Source organism: Bombyx mori, chromosome 5 (assembly GCF_030269925.1).
Source record: "Bombyx mori chromosome 5, ASM3026992v2".
NCBI classification, from domain to species: Eukaryota; Metazoa; Arthropoda; class Insecta; order Lepidoptera; family Bombycidae; genus Bombyx; species Bombyx mori.
Genome location: NC_085111.1, coordinates 1,549,232 through 1,574,926, shown reverse-complemented (window position 1 = coordinate 1,574,926; position 25,695 = coordinate 1,549,232). Strand labels below are relative to the sequence as shown.

General features: G+C 40.8%; 1 protein-coding gene across 15 annotated transcripts in view; it reads right to left on the bottom strand.

Moving 5' to 3' along the window:
- Positions 1-25,695, bottom strand: part of LOC101745080 (uncharacterized) — a 114,572-nt gene that overhangs the window by 25,003 nt on the left and 63,874 nt on the right. The window lies entirely within an intron of this gene.

Sequence of the window (25,695 nt, the reverse complement as noted above, 5' to 3'; positions counted from 1 at the left end):
CGGTGATATATAAAATAAAAGAGTGGACTGTATTATTTGGCAAATTTATAAAAAGAGTAAACCAAGATGAAAACAAGTAAGTGTCGCGGGCCGCGTTGCTGCACGAAGTGGGTTAATATTTTTAAACGATTAGAATCAATACAAAAATTTATATGTGTTCTGAGTCAGCACGTATAGACATCACTATCTTACCTATTTCTACAAAGCAGTCATTTGGTCCGATTAACAATAGCTCTTATTGAAGAAAGGTTAATGCATCACAGAGTTCAACCTTTCTCGGTGAGGCTAACAAATGCCAGACTGCGTCACGTGCGCTTCTTCGCGAATAAATAAATAAATAAGATAGTAAAATGCAAATGATAATAATAATAATAGTTCCCACACTCCTTTCACAAGACGAGCTCATCTCTAACGTAATGATGTAACGCGTAAAATTCACAATTTTAAGATCGAACGTGAGAAATTTACATGTTTTTATATGTAACATAGTGTTTCATTCGTTTCCCTTATGACCAGAGCGAGTGTGAGTGAGACGAATGTATATCTTGTTAATGATGCAATGCGTCTACAGATTATGTCATCTCATTTAAGATTTTGAGCGAAAAACATTAAATCGGTGTCGTCGGGTAGTTTGGCAACATTCTCTGTAGCGATGTGAATGCGCGTTTCAATGGTAATGTTTACGGAAGAGCTTTTTGTATGTATCTGTTTCAAATAAATAAAATTAATTAGACGCTCCTCGTATGTAGAACGGTGGGGCAGTTAATTGGGTATTGATTCAAATTGAGGAGCTAAAATTTCCTCCTATGCTATTGACGACGACAAGTATATGTACACATCTTTTACCAAATTTAAATAGCGAAGGAATTGACTCTGATATTGTCAAAGCTATAGGGTTTTCGCCCAAAAATATCAAAGATTAGGTACATATTCATTGCACTGACCAAATGGCCTCGTGAATTAAGACATTACTACAAATTATGGCGAAGCGTTTACATACTTTCGTTTTTAACTTCAGTGTGTGTTTATTTAGGTCGTACGTTGCATAGGTATGCATTCGAATGCATAGTCAAACTAGCTGTTCAGCGTGCTTAGTGCGAGTTTTTTAACGTTCTCGATAGCGTAAGAGTTAACTCATATTTGTATGGAATTGGATCGTTTGCGTACGTTTGCCGCTAGGGGCGCTGTTCCAACTGCATACACAATTAGGTTAACTTTTACGCTAACGAGAACGTTAAAAAACTCGCAATAACCACACTGATCGAATAGAGACCGTTACCGAATTACGATATGTTAATGAATCACATACGTTATATGTGCATAGGAATAACGTAAGTTAATATATGTACATGTTTGTTACGTAATGTATCATTCAGTAAAACAGTAACATTAAAACCCACAGACACAGCCCACTGAGTTACTTGCCGGTGTTAGATTCTGCGAAGCACTGCTCTTGTTAGGGCTAGTGCTATCAACTTTTTTGTTCTCAACTACCTATGCTAATAGCCTTGAGAAGCTGTATCAGCGTCACCCTAGCGTATAGGTGAGCTCACGGGGCTCAAACCGGAGGTGTTGCTAACACTGGTCCTAGCAAGAGCAATGCTTCGCAGAATCTACCACCGCATCGGAAACGCGATCCACTGACAAGATCCGTCGAGAAACTCAGTGGGCTGTGTCTGCGGGTTAATTTACTCGCCGAACCCTCCGTTCGAGTTCGGCGAGGACGATGACCTGGTGGTAGCAACGTCGACAGGTCAGAGCTCCAGGAGCTCACCTACTTACTCGATTACGCTGGCATAGCCTCTCAAAGCTGCCAGTTTAGGCAGGAAAAAAAAAGTAAAATTACTTAGCGTTTGTTAGCTTTCTTGCTACCGTCGAGAAATACAACTTATAAGGTTAACAAAATGTTTATTATTAAATCATTTTGTTATTCCGATACATATCGCATGAGACTTTGTTTGAAAAACAACTACACCGAATTGTTTGAAGCAAACAATCGTTTTGTTTTACACAACAATTGGGGAGTTTTTATGCGCTTGCTAGCGGACGAAATCGTGGCATATACGACGCTTGTTAGCGGTTATCGGAGCTCATAGACATGACGATACGGATTCCACCTTGAGATATCAGGTTTTACTGCTAGTAGGACCTCTTGTGAGTCCGCACGGGTAGATACCACCACCCCGCCTATTTCTGCCGTCAAGCAGTATAGCGTTTCGGCTTGAACGGTAAGGCGGCCGTTGTAACTACACTGAGACCTTAGAACTTATATCTCAAGGTGGGTAGCGCATTTACGTTGTAGATGTCTATGGGCTCCAGTAACCACTTAACACCAGGTGGGCGGTGAGCTCGTCAACCAATTTACGGAAGAAAAAAAAATTAACATTATTATTTCCACCCCCACAAAGATTATCATCATTAACGCCCCCGCAACTGGTGTAGGGAGTCCAACACTCATATAAATATTAGACTATCCATTAAGTACATGTATTTTCTACATGGATACCAAGTTACAAGTCAATCGGATACATGGTTCAGTAGTTATAACGGAACATCCGTAAAAACCACTGTAGATTTATATATTAGTATAGACACTAGTTATGTATTATTTGAATATTAATATATAGATGACGAGTTGATTAGTTAAGTAATCTGTGTTGTTGCATTTAAGAGATCGAAAGTTGTTTTGGAGCATTATAATTTTAAAATTAAGTTAAAAGACTCGTTTTGTATTCAATCGAGAACGGAAGTAAAATTTGCATTGAATATATCATTTAATGTACGTCTCCTCGAACCGATAATAAGGATAACGTGTCCTGACGTAACGCGGGTCAGAGAAATACAATAAAATAAATTAAACATAATGTGTGCGAGTCACATTTTTAAACATATTTATTTATCTTAACATGTAAAAAAAATTGGAGTGTCTGTTTGTAATATTGAAATAACCGCTTTTTACTACACGTATATGAATACATATATGACACATACACCAAAATAACATTTTATACAATTTTTGTCTGTCTGTCTGTTTGTTCCGGCTAATCTCTGGAACGGTTGAACCGATTTTGACAAGACTCATTGATAGGTAGCTGATGATAATAAGTAACTTAGGCTACTTTTTTTAGACTAGCTTCGCCCCGCGGCGCCTCCCGCGGTACGATAATAACTGCGGGTAACATCGCGGAACTCAGATAGTATTAAAATAAAAACACGTTATTATTCGCAAGTCGTACTAAGAATATAATACACATATTTAATTCCGGCGATCTTAGGACGTCTTTTTTAGTAAAATGATTGGAACATTCACTTTTGTAATTTACTAGCTGACCCGGCAGATTTCTTAGTGCCCAAGCTAAACCTTTGTATAAAATAAACTTAAAACAAACAAAAGGAATCCGTCCGGCGGGGGATACATCAAAGGAAAAACAAAATTGTTATTTTTATGTAATTCCGAGAATTTTCATATTTATCTTAATCTACCTTTTAAATATATATACATATATATATATATAGACAATATACAACATAGATTCAATTAAATACTTATACAAATTAAATCATTTAGGTAGCTATACAGATAAACAGGAAAATGGCTTGAAATCAAAGTTGCCATGACAAAATTAAGATAATTCGAATTCCGTTCATTTTCGAACCTTGAATTCTAGGGAAATCATCACACGCGAATACGCGTGTTTTAAATACTTGATTTGAGTTTGGCGGCGTTCTGTGTCTCTTGTGTTGGATAACATTCATATTTTGATAGCATTCTATGTAGTTCTAATAACAAATTATCCGGGTGGCTGTGGTCAGTATCTAATTTTAATCTCCTGTGTTGTCATTCGTTTCATTGACATTAATCAACTATCAGGTTAATCATAGGTCTTGAAATTTACGTTGAAGAGCCCCTTACATAGATTAAAACATATCAAATATGATTAAAGTAACGATTGTTTTGTTATAATTATGATTTATTGCGTCCAGTGAACATTGCACTTATGCATTATCATTTATCAGCTGTTAACTTGTCTCTGTCTGTAACCATGTCAACAGCGTCAATAACAGAATCGGGTGACAGTGATACTTTTGACATGAGACGTCAAAATAATCGTGTCACTAGTTCGAATGACACTCTACAGTAATTACATTTCAAAAGAACTGTTGACTTGTCGGAAATGTCATATAAATTATACACGTCCCGTACATAGCTTATGTGTTATCTATCTCTTCTTAGATCTCATGTAGATCGATTTTTTCCCTACCTATACTGATAGCCTTGAGAGCTGGAGAGGCTATATCTAGGCGTAACTAGACAAGTAGGTGAGCTCATGGGGTTCAAACCTACCAAAGTTGCTAAAACTGACCCTAGCAAGAGCAGTGCTTCGCAGAATATTTTCGCAGACTTTTTCTAATGAAATACGCATTTCGCATTTTTCTAATGATTCGCCTTTCTTCTTATTAACATCTATTTTTTTATAGACTCGGTAGTCTCGGTAGTAATCATAGAACGATTTCTATGATTCGTCTTTCATAAAAAGTGATAATTTATAAAAAGTTTGATCGGTGGAATAGTTGTGTGCCCGGAAATCGCGAGAACATCATGTATTCCCTTTCACGGCCGCTGCGGCTGACCACTTTCATGGGTAATTCCCTTCAATGGCACGTGCCCAAGGATGTTGTATAACGGCTATGCGGTTGCACTGTGACGTAAGCTGTAGCCGTCTGGCTGGTTGTGTTAAGCGGAAAAAAGACAGACGAATAAAGCCGAGGCGATATTTTACCTGGGTATGATTACTCACGTATATATGTACAGTACAGTTATTGGATCTAATGGATCTCACAAACCACGGAGCCCCGACAGCTAACCTGCAAAAGCGGGATTGTAGGGATTGGAGGGTGTCTATGTGCGTGCGGGCCGCGTGAGCGAACACCATACTCGCGTAAGTCATGACGGGCCTTATGCAAGTTTTGTAAAGTGTCACCTTGTTCCGAAGAGACATTTTACTCCGCTTACAGATCATGGGGTAGAGTCTACCGAGAATAAACGCGGCACGGTCACGGACTGATTTTATATGCGGGCGGAATGTCATCGATGCATCCATGGTAACGCCCAGGTACTTAACCTTCCTGGCCCAGGGTACGGGTTGTCTAAAGAGAGTAATCGGGGGTGGCATAAGAAGTATAGTAAGACAGTTCTATAGACATTGTAACGGTAGGCCGGAATATATTTGGCAAATGCCTGAATAACGCTAACGGCATTTTCAAGTTAAATTTACATATAATATACAAGTTCCGAATAAAATTTAGACCGTTCTACGCAAAAATCTCACACGTACGATACAAGATATTTCATTTGTAGCAATTTATTTAGAACAATATTTAGATAGCAATTAAAATTTTATACACAAATCTTTCTCGTTCATCGCGGTTTCTGGTTGTGTAAAACAGGGAATCCCAAATAATGTTAGGCAAGAGATCTTAAAGAACTCAAAGATAGACTGAGGTTAATATAAATTCGAATCCACTGTTTAATAAGGGGCTTTGCCGCCACGACGCCATCCTGATGTCACGTTAGTTCAAGGTTATCCTGATACCCTTCCAAGCCGATATGTTTAAACTACTGTGTATTACGTAATATCAAACAAAAATAAACAAACACTTTAGTATAGTGTTTATCAATTTCGCGTTATCATCATAATCACAAGTGCTTAATAAGAGCCATTACAAAATGGGCTCTCATTTAAAGAATATTCATAATATGATTTAATTCAAATTTAAAGTGAGCAGAATCGCGGAAATACCCATTCGATTTTTGAACAATACTTTAATTTATAATGTCCAGGTGCCTATCAATTTTAATGAGGATGTAAAAACCAATAACTATTTTTAACTAATGACTTAAACCAATGACTATTTAAATATAATATGTATTTTTCCATATAGTGCATGGCATCGGCAGTTATAAATATTTTATGAACAGATATGACTAGAAGGGTTATTTTGATAATATCCTGAAAAGCAACTCACGCTTTTTTACAATAAAATCATTTTTTCTTACACTATTTTTAATACAAATTTATAAAAATTTAATTTCTATTTTTTAGTTGGATTTTCTAAAAAAGCGTATTTGGTTAGTTTTTTTTAAATATTATTTATTTGTATATCGCGGTAGGTATATCGAGATACTATGCGCTGTGTAAATGATCTTTTTCGTTCACATTAGAAAATTACGAGGATCAAAACAAAGAATCAATAGCTTTTTTTTATATTTTTTTATTGCCCTTGTAGGCAGACGAGCATACAGCTCACCTGATGGTGAGTGGTTACCGTCGCCCATGGGCTTCAGCAATGGCAGGGGCAGAGCCAAGCCGCTGCCTACCGCTAAATTTGGAGTGTGTAATCCCGTGCGTTCTGGGTAAGCAGCTCAGATAAACGGCTCACTACTTTGGCATACGCAATTAGGCAACGGTTTTCTTTTTAATCTAGAACAAAAATGTGCACGGACGCGTAATAAAAAAAGAAATTGCCTTAACGTTTGTTGAAGTACAGCTTTAGAAAAAGTAATTCGGTCGCCGTTATTGTAGTTTTTAAAATTCTGTTACGTTTTTACGTTTAAGTTCTCTCTCTCACCGACATATGAATTGAGTTTATGGGGCCTTACTTAATAAGGACAATTCCCGTTAACGTAAGATATTTGATTTACGGAAATATATACGAATAATTTTCCACATTTACATATAAATATCGGAACTTTTTTAACTCTGTCAATCCCAAACCAAGCCCGGATGAGAACAGAGGAAGGTTTAGTTGGAGTTCGACCTTTCCGCCGTAAAACAGTCAACGCCGAATGTCTGGCGGCGGTTAATTAGCCGGACCCAAATAAGGCTTCAGCGGCATCGAAGGACTAAATCTCTTCCAACTCCCGTGGAAGGACGCGGGACCCCACCGTGTGTGTATTAAGAAAGCCTCATGAGGCCACGACCCTCAGCATTGAGGATTATGGACGCAAGAAGGAGGATATGAACTTTTTATGTATCATACAGATTTTACTTAATTTTTGTGATGTGAAAATTACTTCAATATTCAATATATTTATATGTACAATATTTTTACATAATCGTTTGAAATAAAATAACACGAAACATATGTATTTTACATATACAAAGTTTCTCTCGATATTAGTAAAACATCAAGAACTGAATCCAAATTAGTTTAGTCAGCTTAAAGTATTGTGTAAATATTGTGTGCAAACTTATAAATGCAGACAAACAGACAACTGCCCGACTTGCGGTTTGTATCTCTATATAGATATGGATAAGGAATATTTTTAGATAAATTTCCAGAGAGTTGAATATAATTCGAAAAGTCGCAATTAAAATTTAATTACAATCCATTATGAAAGTTTGTCTTAGCAATGCAATGAAAGTTATGAAAGTGATTCATTTTCGGATTAGTAAACTGATTTTATATGATGTCGCTCTTCGCTTGGGAAATTATATGTATTTAGGAAATTATATGTATACTTCGATTTAAGCTTACAGTACAGCAGCGGTTAAATCCAGGCTACCGGAGTCCAAAGACATAAATCACGTCGAATGAAACTGATATTTTAATTTTCAATGAATGCCCTTTATTTTGCAACTAGAACAACAAAGATACAAAAGTATACGAAAATTCAGATACCGTTTTACATAAAGGTCTAGCAAGGGCTAATTAAAAATCATTTTACTGAACGCCTATTCATTGATTTGGATAATTAAGAGAAGCAAAATGATGAGTTAGAGTCGAAACCCTTGACGTGCGTCATTGGTTTTTTTACACGCTTTATTTAATTATTTATTTATTTATTAAGTTGCACCAACAAAGTGATCATCAATACAAAACATTGACAAATTGACAAAAGTTCATGGCAGATGTCACCTCAATTATAGGTGCAATCGACAGTGCATTAACATCAAAAATAAAAAAATATACAGCTAAGATTTGAATACATTTCATTCATTGCTTAAGATTAATTTAATTGGGAGATGATCCGCGACAGATTTTTCCTGTAAGTAGTGAGACAATCAGAAAAAACATCTATTTCACTTAAAATAAGTTCAGCGCAATCGGACAACTCCGAAGGAACATTGACGGAGACCGCGCTACCGTGGACATTATTGTAGTCCCAAAGGATTCTGTTTAAGGGAGAGTAAGCACCTAAATTCGAACGAGCGGGCTTTCTTATAAACGGTTTATATTTCTTCGTTCTTGGTAGGTACTTAGGGGCTGATATTTTTATCTGGGTTAATAGATTAGGTGTGTCGGTTATTCCATGAATTAATTTGTACAGAAATATACCCCCCTTTATCTTAGCTTCACTTGTATGTATGTTTGTATGTTTGTAACTGGCTCCTTTAGACGCAATTTTGACCCACCTTAAACGGCCAGATTTCATTCAAACTTGTAGATTTACGGAGGACCGATGACAATTCGATATTAAAAAAAAATTGAAAAACAAAATTGAAAAACAATAATTGAATAAATTGAAATTCAACAAAAAAATGAAAAATAAATAATAGTTTAAAAAACTAAAAAACACGCTTTATATAAAATTCAACTAAAAATAGAAAATAAATTTTAATAAATTTAAATTAAAAATAGTGTAAAATATATTTTATTGTAAAAAAAGCGTGGGGTGCATGGTGTTATTAGTTATGAATATTTTTCTGACAGACATGAGTAGAATAATTATTATTTCAATAATATCTTAAAAAGTACTCCACGCTTTTTTAAACTATTATTTATTTAAATGTTCCGTCGCGCGTAATGAAAACGACGTCAGTGTGCTTCTTTCACTTTTCGATCGCGTAAAAGTAAACTCAAATTTGTATGGAGTTGGAAAAGCGCCCCTACCGGCAAACGATAGGAAGCTGTTCCAACTTCATACAAATGTGAGTTAATTTTTACACATTTTGAGAAGTTACAAACTCGCACTAAGCATCAGTAGACACTAAAGTTTCCCCGTACGTGTCCCGTCCGTTCCCCCATCTGTCTTCGTTCTTACGAGTGTTTCTCGAAAATCGGTTCCTCCTTAAAAGACCACCAAAAACTATGTCAAACAAAACTCGACCATACAATAAACCGGGTTACAAAGTCTTATCACGCCCTAAAATGTTCCGAGTTAATATGCCTCCCTTTCGTAACTTCGTGAAGCAATACAGATAGCAACAAGCCGAACTACTATCGTTTTGTAACTAGATGGACAAATACCATTTTATATGGCAGTACTTTAGGCTTTTTACTGGTGGTAGGACCTCTTGTAAATCCGCGCGGGTAGGTACCACCATCCTGCCTATTTCTACGGTGAAGCATAAATGCGTTTTGGATTGAAGGGTGGGGCAGCCGTTGTAACTATACTTGAGACCATAGAACTTATATCTCAAGTGGGTGGAGAATTTACGTCGTAGATGTCTATGGGCTCCAGTAACCACTTAACACCAGGTGGGCTGTGAGCTCGTCTACTCACCTAAGCAATAAAAAAGTGAGTAAAGGATATGGATAAAGGACATTTTTGACTTCAATAAAAACTGACGTGTGAAACTTGTGTGAATTTTGCGGGAAATCTTCCTTGTTCTAATGCTTAGTGGTGCACAAGGAGTGATTATTCATGAATTCGATGAAATACGTAAAGTTTGAATGAAGTTTGTTATCAAAATTTTTAATATTTGGTTAAATATATCATGTTTGTTTATATGGCAAATAATATAATAATTTTTAATGTGGCAACCCTGTGCACACAGATAATACGTACCAAGTAACAGGTTATCTATTGCGAATAGTGAATGCACTTTCGACACTAGCACTTGTTGCTTACTGTAATAATTTATAATGAAAGAGGCACTGTAATTGTTTAAGAGAAGCCCTCAGGCGCTCTTGTTAATATGAAGCAATATCGCATTCCTTGGTATTCCTCAAATACATAGGTGGATCATTTCTCCCTTGTAATATTGTTGTTAGAGTATGAGGATATAGTGGATATATCACAATCGTGCTATTTCTGCCCCAATGATTGTATTTCAGAGGACAAAGAGTAGGACAGCTGTCATTAATGTTTTGACCTCAAGTCTCAAGGTAACACAATCAACCAATATTTTATAGTTTTATTTTCAAAGTCTGTCGGATATTATTATCGGTCTAGAATAAAAAAAATCTGATTAGATGAACAGCCAAAAGAAACTACGATTTAATTAATTTGAATTGCGGACTACTGATTAGGCAATTAAGAATTATTAAAATTCACAAACACAATTTAACAGCAGAATAAAACGAACGAGGAAACAATTCGAATGTTAATTACGAGATCATCTCATACCTACGAGATGTTGTTGGCTACGTGTCATTATCATATAACGTTGAACTGTAATCTGATGACCTTGGGCCGTTAATAAGATTAATGATCAAGAAGTTTTTGCTAATAATTCGTTGGGAATGAAATAAAGTCCGTTTCCCGATCGATATCAGAATCTTAGATAAATTTTTTTCATTACCCGTATTGACAAACGAGTCGATTTGGTGTTGAGTGGTTACCGTAGCCCATAGACGTTAGTAATACCAGGGGCAGAGCCAAGTCACTGTCTACCGTTAAGTACTCTCCACAAGCTTCGTTTGGAGAAGGAAATTCCTGATATTCTTTGTCCGGTTGAGCGTATTTGTTCACAGTTTCACGTATGCTACTTTCCTGACGTTGAAAGTTGAACATTCAATGTGTTACGTTTATAAAATAACCCCGTAATAGCCATTTTGGTTAACTCAATCGAAATTAAACTTGTTTTTGAAGTGAAAACTTCTTTAGAATCGTTGTGATTTCAAACCGGATGCAACGGAAAAAACGACAGGTAAGAGACACAAATATAAAAATGTGTAGGATGAAGCCAGCAAAGAATGAGACAGAAATATACATACTATTTAATACAGCGCCATCTGTGAGATTTTTTAATACTAACGTGTGTATGAAAGCTCTTGTAGTGAATTTTAATTTAGGATTATACGTGAAATTAAAATATCAATTCACAGAGGGCGCTACCTTACAATTATTTACTAATGACAAAATTTTACATATACTTAAGACGTTTAGGATAATTGTATTTTAATTTTGGAAGGTTTCACTTCTACCACGTGTGAATTGCACACATGTATTATTTTTTTTGACATATAAAGAGTTTTTCTTACAACTATGATTTTTGTTTTTTTATTGCTTAAAAGGGGGGACGAGCTCACAGCCCACCTGGTGTTAAGTGGTTACTGAAGCCCATAGACATCTACAACGTAAATGCGCCACCCACCTTGAGATATAAGTTCTAAGGTCTCAGTATAGTTACAACGGCTACCCCACCCTTCGAACCGAAACGCATTACTGCTTCACGGCGTAAATAGGCGGGGTGGTGGTACCTACCCGTGCGGACTCCCAAGAGCTCCTACCACTAGTAAAAACAGTTGCTATAAACATTGTGTGGTCGTGTCCGACTAAAAACCAACGCAGTATGTTGCAGTACGCTTATTGGCGAGTTTTTTAACGTTCTCGATAGCGTAAAAGTTAACTCAAATTTGTATGGAGTTGGAACGATTGCCTACGTTTGCCGCCTGCCCCACGTAGTACTATCGCTGCCACTCAAGGTATGAATCAACCACCCGGGTCGCAGCCAGGAAATATAAGTGCTAACGATAAAGCCAGCAAAAATAAAAAGAAAAATAAAAATAAAAAAGAGAGAAGGAAATTAAAGAGAAAACTATTGATAGAAGCAGCCGTAGTCCTTCCTCCCCCTTCTCTAGCAACAGCAACAGTAGCAACAAACATACAAACGGCCCAAACCTCCTCAACAGCAATGGAGGTCGATGTTAAGACCCCTCATATCCCCGAAAGTAGCCAAGCCATTGATGTACAAGCCGTGACTGATGCCAACTTGCCTCAGTCGCAACCAACCTCATCTCAGCCCCTTCCCCCCCGCCCTCAGCGCGAGCAGCGCAGCGGTCGGCAGGCCTCACAGCCTGCCGGCTTTGCTGCATGGCTCCTCGCGCTCTGGGAAAAATTGTCCGAGGTGGTCTCCGGAGTGATCCGCGAGATCGCCTCGGGAGCCAGCCCTTTCGGGGCGCTCTTGTCGGGGTTCTACCGAATGATTGCGCAGTTCAATGGCTAGCCAGGAACTGCGCATCATTTATTGGAACCCCGGCGGGGTAAAAACCCGCAAGAACGATCTCTTGGTTCTCGCCCGGGAGTACAACCCTGAGGTTGTGCTCCTGGGCGAGACCAAGCTACGTCCTCGGGATGTGTTCAGGATTCCAAACTACTTCATGTACCGACGTGACGAGGTGAGTCCTGCCGGGACGCCGTTCAGGGGCACTGCGGCGCTCGTCAGGCGAGACGTGGTGCATGATCAGTTGGATTTGCTGGCCTTCACATCGACAAGGTCGATCGGTGTGAGGATCCACACCTCGGGGGGAGATATGCGGGTTTATTCCGCGTATAGACCCCCGGGGCCTGATTTTCACCCCGGGGACATAAGACGGGTCCTGAATTGCGACAGCCGCCCAGCTCTGCTGGTCGGGGACCTCAACGCGAAGCACGTCGCGTGGGGCTCCCGACTGAACTCAGCAGTGGGCAGGCGGCTGTTAGAAGATGCCGATAGGGGCGACTACTCTGTGGTCGGCCCCGACGAACCCACGCACATTCCGACCGCCGCGCAACTCCAGCCCGACGTGTTGGATGTGTGCGTTCATAAGGGGCTACGGTGCCCCTTAACTATTGAGGCACTGTACGACCTGGGTACCCCCCATCTCCCTATCCTGGTCACACTGGGAATGGGGCTCACCCGGGTTGCGACCTCGCCCCTACGACCGAAGGTCGACTGGGAGCTCTTTAAGAGACGCCTAGTCGACCTTCCCGCAATTCAGGACCCCAACACCCCTGAGGGGGTCGACGACGCGGCAGTCCGCCTTGTCGACTCCATCAGGGGAGCGATCGACCAGGCGACGACTCTTGTGCCCAGCGGCGGGCCCAGAGGTATACTCCCGGCCCATCTGAAAGCGATTATTCGCCGGAAGAGGGGCCTGAGGAGGCTCTGGGCGATAACTCGTTGTCCCAGGATCAAGCGCGAGCTTAATGAGCTGGAAGCGGAGTTGGCGGCGAAGATTAGCTCCTATCGGGGCTATGCGTGGGAGGAACGGATCGAGGAGGCCCGTGAGGACCCCTCGTCCGTGTCCCTCCACCGACTTTGCCGCCAGCTCTCAAATCGGCCTGCCCCGACTTGTCCACTCGTGGACGAGAGGGGCAACCGATGTTTCTCGGCTCAGGCCCGCGCCGATGTCCTGGCCGTAATGCTGGAGCGGCAGTTCGCTCCAAATAACTCTGCACCCTCAGAGGCCGCATTCCACCAATCGGTGGAAGAGAGCGTAGTAAGCCTACTCTCCTCCCCGGTGCCACCGTTGGGAGATGGTGATTTCATCACTCCCAGTGAATTGCGCCTCTCCATCAAGCGGATGAAGAGGCGCAAGGCGCCGGGCGAGGACGGTATTCCCTCCCTCGCATTTTTCCACTTCCCCGAAACGGTCGTGTCATTCATGACACGACTGTTCAATTCCATTCTGTCCACAGGACACTTCCCGGGAATTTGGAAATTGGGCAAGGTTATTGCCCTGCCCAAACCCGGCAAGGATAGGAGAAATCCCTCCAGTTATCGTCCGATCACTCTGCTGTCGCATATGGGCAAGTTGTTCGAGCGGCTGCTGCTGAGAAGGGTGTCGCCGCACATCCTTCTCAGACCCGAGCAATTCGGGTTTCGCAGCGGTCACTCGACAACGCTGCAATTGGTCCGCGTTATGCACCACTTGGCGGATCGGTCCAACGCGCGCCAGTACACGGCCGCAGTCTTTCTCGATATCGAGAAGGCCTTCGACCGTGTCTGGCATGCGGGACTGATCTACAAGCTGTTGCAGAACACGGACCTCCAGCACGCCTATGTGCGACTGCTGGGGTCGTACCTGGAGGGAAGATCCTTCCTTGTCGCGGTCGAGGGCGCAAAGTCGTCGGTGCGCCCAGTCACGGCCGGAGTTCCCCAGGGAAGCGTCCTGGCACCAGTCCTCTACGCTCTCTACACCAACGACATTCCCACGCTTGAGGGCAACCTCCAAGCGTGGGAAGCCGACGTGAAGTTGGCGCTGTTTGCCGACGACAGCGCCTACTTCTCGTCCTCTAATTTCCCCTCTGCGGCCATTTCGAGGATGCAGAGGCTGTTGGACCTACTGCCCCAGTGGCTGGACCGATGGAGGGTCGCGGTCAACGTGGGGAAGACCGCGGCTATCCTCTTCGGTCCGGTCCGCACAAGAGCCGTCCCAGGACAGCTCAGTCTCCGTGGAGTCAATGTCGAGTTTAGGCCCAGTGTCCGATACCTGGGAGTCAATATCGACCGGAGTTTGAGGATGACCGCCCACGCCAAGTCGGCGTTGGCGGCCGCCCGCTATGCGAGGTTTCTCCTCCGGCCGGTGTTGGCCTCCAGGTTGCCGACCAGGACTAGACTCGGCATTTACAAGACGTATGTTCGTTCCCGTATCACGTACGCAGCTGCGGCCTGGTATCACCTCATCCCGCAGATCATGCGGGTGAAGTTACAGGCCCAGCAGAATCTGGCTCTTCGCACGATAGTCGGAGCAGGGCGTTACGTCAGAAATGACGTAATCGCCCGGGATCTAGATGTGGAGTCGCTCGAGGAGTTCATTCGGAGGCTAGCTCGTAATATGTACGAGCGGGCTGACGGTGGACCCCACGAGCATCTCCACAATATAGCTCCCTTGCACGCCAGACCACCTGATGGTCTGGCGCTACCAAGGGAGCTACTAGAACCCCCGGCTATGGTAAGATAGTCGGCTTAATCGGAGTGATATGGGAGTGCTCATAATGAGTGCCCCCATGGGACTGAGTTGTCCACACTCTTCATTTCCCCCCACACTGTTGGGGTGCCCCCTTATGGGGACCCATTCTACCGCCCGTTTGGGTGGACCACTCCTCCTTAAGGGGAGTGACTTTACGTCGGTCCCTCCCCGCGACGGTCTTCCCCTTCTGGGGAGCCCCTAGCGGGTGAGCGCCAAACCAGTGCCGCGGCTCCCCCTCTGACTTGTAGAGGTGGGGCCGCGGCATGGGGCCGGTGGCGGGCCCCACGGTTGCTGACTGTTGTCCCTGTATTGTATATAGTAGTTGTAATTAGGTTAGTTAGTTTAGTAGTTTTGTAGTTAGTAGTAAGGAAAAAAAAAAAAAAAAAAAAAAAAAAAAAAAAAAAAAAAAAAAAAAAAAAAAAAAAAAAAAAAAAAAAAGCGTAGGAAGCAGACGACAGCAGCCGGCGCCGGGGAGACTCCTCCACGGGCATCACTCCAACCATGACAACAAGCCCATCGTATTATATATAAGTATTTATTATTTTGTCGATGCTATGCAACCGTATGCGCGCTGCGAACAGTCCTTCCCCGTCGCGTCCTGCATTTATACCACCCCTGCCCTATGTGGCAGGGAGCTCCGTCCCGGGTAGTGGGGTTTGCCCCGAGGCCCGTTCCATGCCCCCGTGAGGGGGTATGACGACCCTTCTTCTTCTACGTTTGCCGCTAGGGGCGCTGTTCCAACTGCATACAAATTTGAGTTAGCTTTTACGCTATCGAGAACGTTAAAAAACTCGCACTAAGCACACAGAACAATTACTATTAGTTACGCTCGATTTTATGTTGAATATCGCTTCCAGATTGTGTTGTTATAAATAACGTGACTCAGTAAAATCAGGGGTCTGTTATTAGAAGATAATATGCTAAGTGTTTTGCCTGTCAATTAAAAAGTTGCATATTTGAAATTGGACATCCCTATTTCGGCAACATGTTGTGTTACCAAATATTACCGAAATCGATTTTTTGCGTTGTGTATTTGCGAATGACAATGATTGGCAGCGCGCCAATCAGTGTTTCTTTAATAATATTTTTTCTTTTTGTTTGAAGCTGCTGTCCACTGTTAAGTACTCTCTACGGTTTGAAGAAGGACATGTCATAGCGCCCGGGAAACATTGTATAGGGGAGTGTTAGCGTATTTTGGCGTGGTTCACATTAAACAAAGCCGCGAAGTATTTTGATACTGTTAAGGACTTCTAAAATCATGCGTGTATATATATAGCGAAGGTTGCGTCTTCAAATCACGTCGGTGTCATCAGTTTGTCAAGGAAAGATCTTCCACCGAGCGGATGATCTTACTCAGTAGACCGACGGTCCGAATGTTGTTGTTCGTAACTTGTTTAAGCAAGCTTTTCTTGAAAATGTCGTAAGCGAGATTCAGGCATTTATCAAATATCTTGTGTTGTATGATGGCTGCTGCCACAATACGTCGTATCCAATCGATTGTCTCGTTGGTATAATTGCCCTAGACTACTGTACCAACGGGCCGGGTTCGTTGTCAATGTCAGTATCTCTGATAGTTATTTGGGGTCCGCACCTACTTGTTATAGTCCACTCATACCCGTAACAGAAAAAAAAAAATCGTAGCTTAGCTGTTAAATCTGGAATGTTTTGATCAAAAAAAAAACGGCATTACATTTGCTTATCTTCTATTCCAAGGTTATTTTTTGTTGATGATTTTCAGCGCTGTTTTTTTCAACTGTTATTAAACTATTAATTTGGGGTAAAAAAAAGTTTACAACGTTTGTAATTAGAATAATTGGTTTCCAGTCCAACTTCAGAATTATAAAAATAAGATTAAACTTTATCGTGAGAATAGATTGTATTTAAATTTAATTATTTATTAATTTATTAAATATTATATTCAGAATAACTTTTCGGACTTCTAATGTACATCCGTTGGCAAAATCACGTCTTAAACCATCTTGCCTCAACCATAGGTGCAAAGGTCAGTTTGTCAATCAAGTTTTTTTTACTCTGATGGGCGAATAAGCTTATGGCGTTTTGTTGTGTCAGACATATTATACTTTTTTTTCTTACCTATTCTAGTAACCTCTAGGGATGATACTAGATTCTCCGGTCTCTGAGTAGGTGAGCTCACGGAGCTCAAACCTGACGACATTGCTAACACAGCAAGAGCAGTGCTTCGCTGAATCTACCACCGGATCGGAAACGCGACCCACGGAGAAGACCCGGTGAGAAACTCAGTGGGCTGTGTCTATGGGTTAATTCGCTCATCGAACCGTTCGTCACAAACGACGGGTTCGGCGAGGACGATGACCGGTGCTTGAGGTACCTGAAAGCACCAGACATTTACGAGAGCCCATAAATACACTAAAACGCCATGCCACTGCTTATATTCGAAATTCAAGTCTCAACCTTCGATGATTACTATGAGAAGGAGGCTGTAGAGATCTTCTAATAGTGTTGAATGAATATTATTATTTTCAAATTATAGTAGAAAATACCCCAGCCATTCTCAACCTTGCATCGCTATAGAACGAGCCGTCCTATGTGCGACTGCTGGGGTCGTACCTGGAGGGAAGATCCTTCCTTGTCGCGGTCGAGGGCGCAAAGTCGTCGGTGCGCCCAGTCACGGCCGGAGTTCCCCAGGGAAGCGTCCTGGCACCAGTCCTCTACGCTCTCTACACCAACGACATTCCCACGCTTGAGGGCAACCTCCAAGCGTGGGAAGCCGACGTGAAGTTGGCGCTGTTTGCCGACGACAGCGCCTACTTCTCGTCCTCTAATTTCCCCTCTGCGGCCATTTCGAGGATGCAGAGGCTGTTGGACCTACTGCCCCAGTGGCTGGACCGATGGAGGGTCGCGGTCAACGTGGGGAAGACCGCGGCTATCCTCTTCGGTCCGGTCCGCACAAGAGCCGTCCCAGGACAGCTCAGTCTCCGTGGAGTCAATGTCGAGTTTAGGCCCAGTGTCCGATACCTGGGAGTCAATATCGACCGGAGTTTGAGGATGACCGCCCACGCCAAGTCGGCGTTGGCGGCCGCCCGCTATGCGAGGTTTCTCCTCCGGCCGGTGTTGGCCTCCAGGTTGCCGACCAGGACTAGACTCGGCATTTACAAGACGTATGTTCGTTCCCGTATCACGTACGCAGCTGCGGCCTGGTATCACCTCATCCCGCAGATCATGCGGGTGAAGTTACAGGCCCAGCAGAATCTGGCTCTTCGCACGATAGTCGGAGCAGGGCGTTACGTCAGAAATGACGTAATCGCCCGGGATCTAGATGTGGAGTCGCTCGAGGAGTTCATTCGGAGGCTAGCTCGTAATATGTACGAGCGGGCTGACGGTGGACCCCACGAGCATCTCCACAATATAGCTCCCTTGCACGCCAGACCACCTGATGGTCTGGCGCTACCAAGGGAGCTACTAGAACCCCCGGCTATGGTAAGATAGTCGGCTTAATCGGAGTGATATGGGAGTGCTCATAATGAGTGCCCCCATGGGACTGAGTTGTCCACACTCTTCATTTCCCCCCACACTGTTGGGGTGCCCCCTTATGGGGACCCATTCTACCGCCCGTTTGGGTGGACCACTCCTCCTTAAGGGGAGTGACTTTACGTCGGTCCCTCCCCGCGACGGTCTTCCCCTTCTGGGGAGCCCCTAGCGGGTGAGCGCCAAACCAGTGCCGCGGCTCCCCCTCTGACTTGTAGAGGTGGGGCCGCGGCATGGGGCCGGTGGCGGGCCCCACGGTTGCTGACTGTTGTCCCTGTATTGTATATAGTAGTTGTAATTAGGTTAGTTAGTTTAGTAGTTTTGTAGTTAGTAGTAAGGAAAAAAAAAAAAAAAAAAAAAAAAAAAAAAAAAAAAAAAAAAAAAAAAAAAAAAAAAGCGTAGGAAGCAGACGACAGCAGCCGGCGCCGGGGAGACTCCTCCACGGGCATCACTCCAACCATGACAACAAGCCCATCGTATTATATATAAGTATTTATTATTTTGTCGATGCTATGCAACCGTATGCGCGCTGCGAACAGTCCTTCCCCGTCGCGTCCTGCATTTATACCACCCCTGCCCTATGTGGCAGGGAGCTCCGTCCCGGGTAGTGGGGTTTGCCCCGAGGCCCGTTCCATGCCCCCGTGAGGGGGTATGACGACCCTTCTTCTTCTACGTTTGCCGCTAGGGGCGCTGTTCCAACTGCATACAAATTTGAGTTAGCTTTTACGCTATCGAGAACGTTAAAAAACTCGCACTAAGCACACAGAACAATTACTATTAGTTACGCTCGATTTTATGTTGAATATCGCTTCCAGATTGTGTTGTTATAAATAACGTGACTCAGTAAAATCAGGGGTCTGTTATTAGAAGATAATATGCTAAGTGTTTTGCCTGTCAATTAAAAAGTTGCATATTTGAAATTGGACATCCCTATTTCGGCAACATGTTGTGTTACCAAATATTACCGAAATCGATTTTTTGCGTTGTGTATTTGCGAATGACAATGATTGGCAGCGCGCCAATCAGTGTTTCTTTAATAATATTTTTTCTTTTTGTTTGAAGCTGCTGTCCACTGTTAAGTACTCTCTACGGTTTGAAGAAGGACATGTCATAGCGCCCGGGAAACATTGTATAGGGGAGTGTTAGCGTATTTTGGCGTGGTTCACATTAAACAAAGCCGCGAAGTATTTTGATACTGTTAAGGACTTCTAAAATCATGCGTGTATATATATAGCGAAGGTTGCGTCTTCAAATCACGTCGGTGTCATCAGTTTGTCAAGGAAAGATCTTCCACCGAGCGGATGATCTTACTCAGTAGACCGACGGTCCGAATGTTGTTGTTCGTAACTTGTTTAAGCAAGCTTTTCTTGAAAATGTCGTAAGCGAGATTCAGGCATTTATCAAATATCTTGTGTTGTATGATGGCTGCTGCCACAATACGTCGTATCCAATCGATTGTCTCGTTGGTATAATTGCCCTAGACTACTGTACCAACGGGCCGGGTTCGTTGTCAATGTCAGTATCTCTGATAGTTATTTGGGGTCCGCACCTACTTGTTATAGTCCACTCATACCCGTAACAGAAAAAAAAAAATCGTAGCTTAGCTGTTAAATCTGGAATGTTTTGATCAAAAAAAAAACGGCATTACATTTGCTTATCTTCTATTCCAAGGTTATTTTTTGTTGATGATTTTCAGCGCTGTTTTTTTCAACTGTTATTAAACTATTAATTTGGGGTAAAAAAAAGTTTACAACGTTTGTAATTAGAATAATTGGTTTCCAGTCCAACTTCAGAATTATAAAAATAAGATTAAACTTTATCGTGAGAATAGATTGTATTTAAATTTAATTATTTATTAATTTATTAAATATTATATTCAGAATAACTTTTCGGACTTCTAATGTACATCCGTTGGCAAAATCACGTCTTAAACCATCTTGCCTCAACCATAGGTGCAAAGGTCAGTTTGTCAATCAAGTTTTTTTTACTCTGATGGGCGAATAAGCTTATGGCGTTTTGTTGTGTCAGACATATTATACTTTTTTTTCTTACCTATTCTAGTAACCTCTAGGGATGATACTAGATTCTCCGGTCTCTGAGTAGGTGAGCTCACGGAGCTCAAACCTGACGACATTGCTAACACAGCAAGAGCAGTGCTTCGCTGAATCTACCACCGGATCGGAAACGCGACCCACGGAGAAGACCCGGTGAGAAACTCAGTGGGCTGTGTCTATGGGTTAATTCGCTCATCGAACCGTTCGTCACAAACGACGGGTTCGGCGAGGACGATGACCGGTGCTTGAGGTACCTGAAAGCACCAGACATTTACGAGAGCCCATAAATACACTAAAACGCCATGCCACTGCTTATATTCGAAATTCAAGTCTCAACCTTCGATGATTACTATGAGAAGGAGGCTGTAGAGATCTTCTAATAGTGTTGAATGAATATTATTATTTTCAAATTATAGTAGAAAATACCCCAGCCATTCTCAACCTTGCATCGCTATAGAACGAGCCGTCCATATTCAAGATTTATTTATACGTTTCCCTTCGGTCAGCTACAAAAGAGTGATTTTATTTTTTTCTATATTTTTCAATCAAGGCAATATTTTTTCGTTTTTTATAATTTTCGTAAAGGCACAGACAGAAACCACCGAAAACACAACAGTCAAAAAGGAAATAATCTTGCAAACTGTTTTTATTCGACTTGCACTTTGTAACTTCTTAGTTGGAACCGCTGACGTCAAGCTTAAAATTAATTAACGAAGTGCTTACAAAAAAACCTTTATATGAGCATTAAGATTTTTTTGTTGTTCGTAAAGTTTTCCAACAAAAACATTTTATTGTGTTCATACGAAATAAAATGAAGGTTTTAGTTGGGACGTATCATCTCTTTATATTATCTTAAGCTATTTTATATATGAGCTCATGATGAATAGGTATATAGGTATATAGCTTGTTATACGCGGGGCAGTTGGCTACCTACCTACATGTATCTTCCTACATGTATATTCTTTTTTTGCCCATCTAACTGCCAGCTTTAATGGGCTATTCTGGCTTTACTCTGGCTGGTGGGAGAGCTCATGGAGCTCAGCTTGAGATAATTTGCTAACATCTTCCCTAGTGAGAGTAGTGATTCCCTGAATCTGCCACCGCATCGAAATCGGGAACTACTCCCTGAGTAGTTCCGAAGAGAAACTCAGTGTCAATGGTGAGCGCTCATCATGAAGAATACCGAGGATAAAGACCTCGTGGCCTATTGCAATATGGGTGACCCTAACAATCATTTCACCCGTAATCACTTGGTCTGTCTTTAAGCAGTAAAGTTAAGCAAATATATAATGATTTAATGAATTTCTATGCAAAATATTCCACGAACGGAGTATATATCACCAAGCAGTTCTGTGTTGCAAGCGGCCTTCTCAATTATCAGTACTCTAAGAATTATGATTAACTTCTTAAATCGATAAGTATTTTTGTGTAAAATTGCCACTCAGCCTATTCTGGAGATTATCTTATGAATTAGTTTTTATAATAGAGTTATTAATAATAAAAAATACACGCTACATCCATATGTACAGGTTTCTTTTTTTTTATACTAGTTTATACCACTTTCTAAGTGAGTTCTAAGTACACACGTACCTAGCCTTCATTCCCGCAAGGAACCAAAGGGAAACGGGGGTGACTGAAAATCAGCGCTGTTCGATTTATCGACTTGACCAGCATTAACTGAGCCACCTCTTTTTGCCTTTTTCTTTTTTTTCTTATCTTTTATTTATATTTTATTTTATTTAGTGTGAAAGGTAATAAATTATTTTATTATTATTATTACATATGTATAAAGATTTTATTCTCGAATTTCTATGAATTTCAGTAAATACTGAAAAACCACGGACCTACGCCAGTGGAGTTCATTTTCAGTTTTAGTTTCGACTGATGTTTCGTCCTGCAAAAACTTCCGAACAATCCGGAACGTATTGTTCGGATATTTATTTTATTTTATTTATTTTATTATAAAATAAAATAAAATAAAGTATTTAAAATTGTGGCTTTTTGCGTGGTAAAAATATATATTTTTGAGTAAATCGATAATAGCTTGATGGAGTGGTGAAGGTACTTTGGTATGACTCCAGTGCTGGAAAGTACCAGTGGCACAATATATACACTTTATTCATTTTCCAAACTCTTGTTCTTATTATTATTATTATTATTATGTTCATAGGTTCCCCCTTTCTCAGTTCAGTCTGTCGACAGAGCCGGTAGACCTGTATATACGGGCTTTTGGCCAGTAGCTATGAGTTAATAATATGCTAGGTTTTATTACGTGTAGTAAGTTTGGTTTTATTCAAGCTGCAGGAACTTTCTCACTATTCTGCATGTATTTATTATTAATATTATACATATATGATGGAAATCAAGTATTAAGTTAAATAATTGTGACAAAAAATAAAAAGGAGTTAGCAATGTTTTGTTATTTGCTAACGACGAACAATATTCACGTGCTAAAATTATTGTACTCATAAAGGTCAACGACACGTTTCTTTGTTGGTGTGTATTTCAACAAATAACGAACGTACATAGATAATTATAATTATAATATGTGATTGCGTTATAATGATAACTAATGGGTTCTTTGCAAAAATTTATTCTCAATAAGATTGTTGGTTTATATTATTCGACATTTCTCGATTGTGTAATACACTAGCAGTGCTAAATGTTATGTTTGTTAAAGTATAAAACTTTACAATAAAGCACAGGTATTTTCCTGATTAAGCCTAATTAAAATTATACAAAATCCTAAATAATTTTTTTTATACGGTAAATATTTACGGTACGGTAAATATTTTAAAATATTATACAGGATGTGAACCTGCTACACTGACGTTATCAGCTAGCATTACTGATATACTAAGCCAAGCATGGACACTCGCATATTTTATAATTCCATTTAGAACCCGCAATGTATTGCAAGGGTAAATGCGTGCTAATTGATTTTATATTACACGTTTGCATGCTATAAAAATATTAGCTACTAGCTGATCCCGCAGACTTCGTAGTGTCATAAACGTTTGTATAAAATAAACTTAAAACAAACAAAAGGAATCCGTCCGACCGGGGACACATCAAAGGGAAAACAAAATTGTTATTTTTATTTAATTCCGAGCATTTTCATACTTATCTACCTTTTAAACCTTCTCTGGACTTCCACAAATAATTCAAGACCAAAATTAGCCAAATCTCGAGTTTTAGCGGGACTAACGAACAGCAATTCATTTATATATATAGATAGAACATAGATTACGTCAAAAATTAAGATTTGTGCAAATACCCAGGACTATGAACATTTGAGGATTTGAGGATTGAGAACTTTGGAGGATTCTGTTCAAGATTAAAGGTTAGTCTTTGCCTGTTCTAGACTTCGATTACCGCGTTTGAATAGACGTTGCTGTTTCATTTGTGGGGACCCTGGAATCTATTCTAATACCATATTTCGACTCAAGTACGGATCTAGTTGATACGCACTCACTTTTGTAGTGTGGTCGCGGTTTGTTTGTGGCTGGGATTAAGTCTCCGAATTTAACCCAGACAGCCCATCGACCCCCTACTAAACCAGAACGGCAGTGCAGAATTGAGAAGCGTATTAATAGAGCCAGGACAAAATTTACTATTATTTTTTAATTGGAAACGGTTACTATAAATTTTTGGGATACATATAATAATAAATGTCAAACAAAAATCTTACCAGAACCTAGAAGCCTAAGAATACAGATTGTTGACTAATTAACAGATGGGTTTGGAATTTTTGCAATTAGTACACATCTTATATCCTCTGTTTATCGTATAACGAAATAGTTAGTCGTGAACATAGGCTATGTTCCAAGGTGATAAATCTCGTGACATCAGCGCATCAGTGTAAACACGACTCCAGATAACGCACCGTTCACTGATAACGTTCTGACATTGAAAATCACTTTTCCAATACTTTAATGAAGAACTTATAATAAATTTCCCCTTCTAGTTGAGCCTTCTAGTTCTTCTCTCGGCCCTGTTTAAGCGAGGTCTCTGGGCCAATCTTTCTCTTCTTTAGGACGTTATTATTATCCAAAAAAAAAGGATTGAACAAATTGAATAGACATTAATCAACATGACTCTTATGTATACAAATTGCCTGTCATCTGTTATTCCACGAGAATGTAATAAAAAGCCGTATTCGCTGTTCTTATTGGCGTCAGGGGTTAACATTAGAATGGAAGGATAACTTATGGCCCGAAGGATTTTTCAGCTTCGCCAGGACGGGTGGGCGAGCATGGAGGAGGGTCAATTCGGTCAGGAGGATGTAGGATTTACTAACAAATGACTGAGCCTCTCTGAAAAAGTCTTATCATTTCAAAACAGCTGCTTCGTGAATGCATCTACTACCGGATCGGAATCGCGGCCCTCTGAGAGCATCCGCCGAGAATTTCAGAGGGCTCTAGCAATGGGATGGATTGCACAACTCTTCGAAGATCAATGAGTAAGGTTGCTTATGTATTCCTGATCCTAGCGTTAGAGCTATAAGCGTCTAACAAAGCAATCATTCAGCAATTGAGTGTACTTTTTGTTTAATTGGCTGTTCAAAATTACTAATTGATTGCTACTAAAAAGCGTAATGGTCAAGGAAAGCGAATGAGTAAGGAAACATAATCGCATGTTTCATTAAATGTAGAACATAAAATAATACATTTTAGGGTACTCAGGAAAATGTTTTAAGGAGATCAATTGAAACTTTAAACTATTAAAAAAATATGAGCATATGCTGTAGACGCAACTAGAAATATTGCACACTATCTTCAATTCCCAGTTCCAATATCTCATAACGGTGTTTTCTCTATCTGGGCTAAATGATGATAGAGTCTTGCTTGTTTAACTACCTCTAATAAGACAATCAGTGATCTAAAATGCCCATTTATCTTTATTCGTCGATTCGCAAAAGTAATTAAGACTGATTCAGCTATTAAAATTTATATTTCTTTATTTGATTAATGAATCAATCAACATCCTCATCGGGACTGTTTCACTTACGATGGAAATACATGATTGTAAACATTTCTCCAGAAAGTTAATGGAATTGAATACAATTGTCAAACTAGGATATGTCACTATGTTTTCGATCTTCTATATATATTTTTAGTGAGATACATATTATATTTGTATATACTAGGGATACTCGTATATTTGTGTATCAGTCGGGCTACAAATACGCCAATTTTGCGGTCTTCAAAACATTGTCAAACCATTACAA